This window comes from Tympanuchus pallidicinctus, unplaced genomic scaffold, assembly GCF_026119805.1.
Source record: "Tympanuchus pallidicinctus isolate F22 unplaced genomic scaffold, pur_lepc_1.0 scaffold16, whole genome shotgun sequence".
Taxonomy (NCBI): domain Eukaryota; kingdom Metazoa; phylum Chordata; class Aves; order Galliformes; family Phasianidae; genus Tympanuchus; species Tympanuchus pallidicinctus.
Window position 1 is genome coordinate 31,747,958 of NW_026294679.1, and position 6,160 is coordinate 31,754,117.

The following is a 6,160-nucleotide window of genomic DNA, read 5'->3' on the forward strand; positions in this document are numbered from 1 at the left end:
GAAAAATCAAATCTAACCCTGGAGGAACTGCTTGGCTTATTTGATTAACTTATGCTCTGTTTTATTTAAGGTTCACACTTAAAAACCTTGCATACAAAGGTGTTGCAACCCTTTGTGCAGTGCAGCGCAGTTCATTTTCCCTGGAAGGAAAATGAACTTACTTTGAGACTTTACATCTTATTTTCTAAGTATGCATTTACATAGTTAATAGCAACTCAGCTGGTTCATGCAAGATGGGCTGTTTCTCTTTCACTTATTTTCAGGCAGTCTTCAAACTCTTTCCTGGGATAGATATAACATATTTGCCACTGCACATATACTACCAGGAGGTATAATTACATACACGTGTGGACAATCAGGAAATTATGAGCCAAATCCATGTCATCACTCATTTACCCTGGTGGGTCCTTCTAGTTGCAGCAACACCTGTCTCAGATTTACGATGAGCAAATCCACATCCACACCACTACCCCCAGTAACACTTTGTCTGTTCAAAGAATAGAGAATGGATGCATATGTATACATGTGTGAGAGCCTAGGTGTTATCTAAGAAAACTGTATTTACATGCTAGATTTATTAGTTAGTACATACATTAGGTATTTACGGGTGGTGATGCAATCAGCTTTACTACAGAGAATAACAAAAATGTTATCATATTAATTTCTATCCCTTTCTTTACAAAAAGCTGGCAAATGACAGTAGATTTCAACAAACGTGTGACCGATTGCAAAGTGCTTCACAGAACCTCCAAATAACCGTAAGGCTAACACTGATCACCAGTATCCTTGATCTTTTTTTTCTGGACAGACACCAGTGTTCCTTCTCCCAGTATTCTTTCATTCCCTCAGAAGCAATAAAAATCCTCCACATTTTGGTTAAAGCATTTAGTTCAAATGAAAAATCATCTCCGTAATAAAGCAAGCGTTACCCAGATTTAAAAAAAAAAATAATCAATCAGCTAGGATTTTTATTAGTTAATCCTGTAACTAATTAAAACTATTGATTGATAACAGACAACACTGCAACAAAGTTATCTCACTCCTAACCCAGCAAAACAATCTTCCTGCTGCACATGTAGATAGTATGCGATGACCTGCTTGCAGATAAGTCTCTAACTGCTGACCAATCTATTTTCACTTAGTGGTAGTATTTCCCCAGCTCAGCAGTTCTGACAGATCACAGCTTTGAGTCTGAGACATTTGTGAACCATCTCTTTGTTAGTCACAAATAGCAAAGTGCATATCGATAAATCACACCCTTTGTCTCCTTCTTTTCCCTCCCCCACACAGTTGCTGCTTTTTCTTGTCAGACCAATCCAGCCTGAGACCTCCTGAATCATCTCTATTAACCTGTGAGAAATTCTAAAGAACAGATTCCACGTAATAGAAAGTGACCTCAAATAATTAACATTTTTGAAGAGGTTTTTACCTGAATTTTATCCAAGATATATAAATCATCATTCATCTTTTCTCTTCCTGGCAGTGCACTTAGACATAGCAAGTCTTAAAATGATGACATCACCATCCCGTGATCCTTCATTATAAGTAATTAAAGCAGTAATATGCCTCTTCTCGTGCACTAGTCATCAAGGAGACTTACTCATACGAATTCTCAGGCATGGTGCACCTGAGGTGAATCGAGAGAGCACAGGACTCAATGTTTTTGGTGAACTGCTGGTAGTTTTGTGTGAATTTATTGCTGCTGAGAGAGCAGCGCATGTTAACATGCAGGGAGACTAAATTCTGCCATTAATCCACGAGACAGGCACTGCAGAGGTAGTGTTAGTTTCTCTGTTCACGTACGTTGCTAAGGCCTTGACGAGGAAGAAAGGAAGGAAGGAAGGATTTAGTTTAGTCTGTGCCTCTCCACATTTTGGCCTCTCTCATAAACACACTGGCAAAGCTATCAGCACTAACATCTGGATTGTATGTTCAGTGACAGGGACTGTACCCAACAGGAACTATGTTAGACTCTCAAGTACCTTTTTGCAAAGACTAATGATGATGGAAACTTTCTTACCCTGCTCCAACAAGCTTTGGTGAAAATCAGTAAGTTGGAACGTGGCTACTCAACACAATACCAGTCCAGTGGTTTAGTCATTACTGGTTTTTTAATCTATCGCTGCAGGTTGCATTAGAGGACTGGCTACTCACAACGTGATTCTCTAAAGAAACACTTTTATCTCTCTGGCTGTTGAGACACACCTGCCCCACTCCTGGTTTTATCTCTTAAACTTATACCCTCCTGCCTCCATACATTCTTACAACAGTCCTGCACCACACCTATGTCAAAAACTGGCCAAACATCAGAGCTGAGAGCACAGCTTAAAAAGGACAAGTCTCACCAAAATTAAATGTCAGTTAAACTTTACTTTGAATCACTAAGCATCAATCTTCATTTTAACCTTCTCTGCTGCAGGGCAGTGCAAACAGAGACAAATCTGAGCTTTAGGGAGGATCCAGCAGTAGGGATCGTGGTTCTGAACAGTCATATTTGACAAGGTCCATGGTACATTTTAAGGAAAACCTGTTCCACCTGAAAACTATAAGGGGGAGGAGAAGGGGAAGCACAAGCAATTCCATACAGTGAAACTTGATGAGATTTATACTGACTTTCTCTTGTTGGTCTTTTTAGAAGTGTCCCATATAACATCTCCTTCCACGCACATTCTTCTACGAAGGTTACCTGGTTTATCCCCTGTTCCAGAGAAGGATCACTCACCATTGTCATTCCTAGCTGATATTTGTCTATTCCTTAAAAACAAGCACAGAAATTCCAGAGCTCAAATAGGATTTCTGTTCCAGTGCTTCGTATCTTTAAATTTGAAGGATAGAAAATGTTAGTTAATCTTTTTCCTTGTATCAAATTTTCCCTGCTGCAATCTAAGTCCATTTTGCTTTAGCAACTGTATTCCCACCTATCCACAATGGAAAAACAGTGTAGTTTCCCCTCTCCCATCCTTCAACGCTCAGAAGTTCTGTTGTTATTTTGACGTTAATTTGCAGATGTGCAAACCAGAAATATATATATCTACATATTACTACAGGGTTTTAAAAAAAGAGAAATAACTTCTATAAAAATACAATCAAGCAAATAAAATTGTAGGATAGCTTTTGTGTTAAATCAACAGCAACAAAAAAATCCTCCATAAGAATATAATTGGAGTAATACTGACCTGGAGAGGAAGTAATAGCAAGATCAAATTTAGGATTCAAGATGCATTAAGTGAGAGATAGTCAGTCATTACTAGGCACTCATCAGTCTCATCATCCAGTATTCAGAAAAGAATATTTCCATAGATAGCTGCATTCCACCACTACCTGAAAGAAAAAGTTGGCTGAACGTTTTGCTATTAATGATCAAAAAGAGACATGATTGTTTTTCTGCTTTGAAAAAGAATCTTTTTTTACTTCTATCGTTATAATCTCTTAATTAATTCAATGCAATGAGTGCCTTAATTAGCTAGTTCTTCTATTTATTTAATTAATTTACCAAGTACCTGTTTTCCTTAAAAAGTTTCTAGACTATAAAGGCCTTAAAGCACGGTCATATCTGCAAGATTAATACATATAATGCATATCCAAGCATGTACTGGAGCTTATAGATAATATTTAGAAAATATGTATTTCTAATTATAGTTCAAATCCATTTCCTACCTGTTTGAAGAATATTAATAAAAACAGGGTTTATATTTCTTTGTTTGAACGAACATTCAGTTACAATTCCGGTTTATTTGTTCAGACTGCTGACATTTCCATGGTCTTTTATTAAAGACCTGATTAACCTGCAGAAGGAGCACAATGTTTGTACAGAGCTTATGTTCTCTAAGCCCACTTCACACCCACATATTGCCTTCTGTTATGGGAACACTGGTAATGTCAGCATCCAGCATCATATGGCAGCCCCTTTAGAGCCCTGACCCCTTTGTCAATACAGCATAATTTATAACACCAAGAACCAGAATTTGAGCAACTGAGCATTCACCTGAGCCTCTGGTCAGTGGCAGTGCAACCAGTAGGTTCTGAGCACGCACAAAATCTTTTGGCTGTGCAGCTCACACCTTTTCCCACACTCATCTGCTGCGCTGGGATCCAGTGTCTGTCACAATTACCATTCTCAAAGTAGGCTTATTTCTAGACCAAATACAATAACTGAAGCCCTCTGCCCATCATGTCTGAGATGTGCTGAGGATAACACTCCCCTTCCAGAGCTAATCACTGCTTCCCTTTGTTACATGTCAAAGTGAAAGCACTGTCTGCTGGGATGCACAGGCAAGGAAAATGCAACTAAGGACACTTAGCTAGTGAATTGTTGAAGTAAGCTGTCAGAAAGATATTGCATCAAATCAAAAACCTGCTGGTGCTCAAGACATCTAATGAAATCCAATACTTTGCAAATTCTGTGTACCTTTTCTTGTTATCTGATGATTACAAGATTTAGAAACACAGTATTTAATCACCAGATCAGCAATTTTATCTAAGTCAAATGATCAACAGTAAGAGATCCTAAATTCAGAGTGGATTTATTAACGTTATGCAATACCACAAAGTCCACACTTCAAATGCAGGATTGGTACCAAGTTACAAAATGCAAGAGATGACCCTACTGAAGATACTATGAAGTATTTTAAGACCCGGTGAAGCTAAAGGGAAACAATAGCAAGGAGACACAACAGAGAGAGAGTACTCAGAATTACATTATCACTAAGCCAAAGTTAATTGCAAGCCTGAACTGATTAAGCTTTCTCTAAACAACACCTTAACTTAGCAATCTATTTTGCACAGGCTAAATCACACACATCAATGCTGATTTAAAGAAAGCAGTCAAGACTTTCATTTTCTTGGGCTGGCTGCAAACTGTTTGCCTTTCACTTGTGTATGATGTTTACGTTATTTCCCAAATTTGTATTTTCTAGGAAAATGAAGCTGGAAACATATCACTTGATCATAGAATCATTTAAGTTGGAAGGGACCTTCAAAGGTCAACTCCCTTAAGTCCAACTCCCCTGCAATGAACAGGGGCATCTACAGCTCAATCAGGTGCTCAGAGCTCCACCCAAACTGACTCTGAATGTTTTCAGGGACGTGACACCCACTAAACCCCAAGCAACCTGCTCCATTCCCAGTGAATACATACATCTAAAGGCATTTCAAAAGCTGGATCCAACATCTCAAATTATAAAATACCCCCCCCCTACCCCTCCCCAAAGAAAGTTGGTAAAAATTTCACACTGTGTTTTTTTAAACACCATCTTGGAAAATGCTAGACCTAAGATACATCAGATATTAAACCACAGCTAAACTTGATCTCAGCCAAAGGGCATTTGCCTGTCTTCAGTTCTGAGTAACATCTATATCAGATTGGCACTCACAGACCATACAGTGACCTTTCTAAAATTCATTTTTAATGTTTGGTTTTATGGGAGCAAGTATAAACTGCATCCCAGATGCTGCCTTTAAAGGAGTGCCTTTGTAACACAAAAGAGAAGATGGGAGGAAGGACCTTGTGAGGCCATACTTGTAACTCAAAAGAAAACAGGGTGTCCATATTACTTTAAAAAGCTTAAAAATCCCTCAATGATTAAAAAAAAAAAAGGGGGGGGGGGGGGGGGGGGCTAGCTATCTTCACAGATAATTACCTTAAAAAAAAACCACCAACAACAAACCAGCTGGATATAAGCTATGGCATGACGGTATGTTGAGTACTTGTGAATCTGGGAATAAAAATGGAAGGGTTCACACAATTTGATAGGATTCATTACTGAAAAGGTTTTTGTTTTTATTAAAGAACGATGTTCTTCCAGTCCTTGCTGACAACACTGAAAATTACAGAAATAGCAGAGCAGCTATCATAGATTTCTTGAACAGGGCAGGATATTTTGTGGCACTATGAAAAGGCTTTTTTTCCCAGCTGGTTTTAAATGATACCAAATATAAAATCCTTTGGACTTTAATCATCCCGGCAAAGGAGAGAAGGGTCAGGAGAGTTTAATATCTGAGTCTTTATCTGGATGCTCTCTGTTCTACTGATGCAGGAAAACGTCTGTTTCAATCTAGCAACTTTTCCATTTCTAAATTCTGCTCTCAGAGCAACAAAACAACAGCATTCCTCGGCTCAATCATGAAACGAGGCTTTAAGAAATGCAATAGCAAACCTTGA

The 6,160-nt window shown here is 38.4% G+C and overlaps 1 protein-coding gene across 1 annotated transcript in view; it reads right to left on the reverse strand.

Annotated features, from left to right (window-relative positions):
• RET (ret proto-oncogene) overlaps positions 1 to 1,778 on the reverse strand; it is a 93,984-nt gene extending 92,206 nt beyond the window's left edge. The window contains exon 1 of the mRNA XM_052677561.1: positions 1,430 to 1,778. The gene's annotated coding sequence lies outside the window, so the exon portion shown is untranslated. The remainder of the gene's footprint in view (positions 1 to 1,429) is intronic.
• Between the last annotated feature and the right edge of the window lie 4,382 nt (positions 1,779 to 6,160).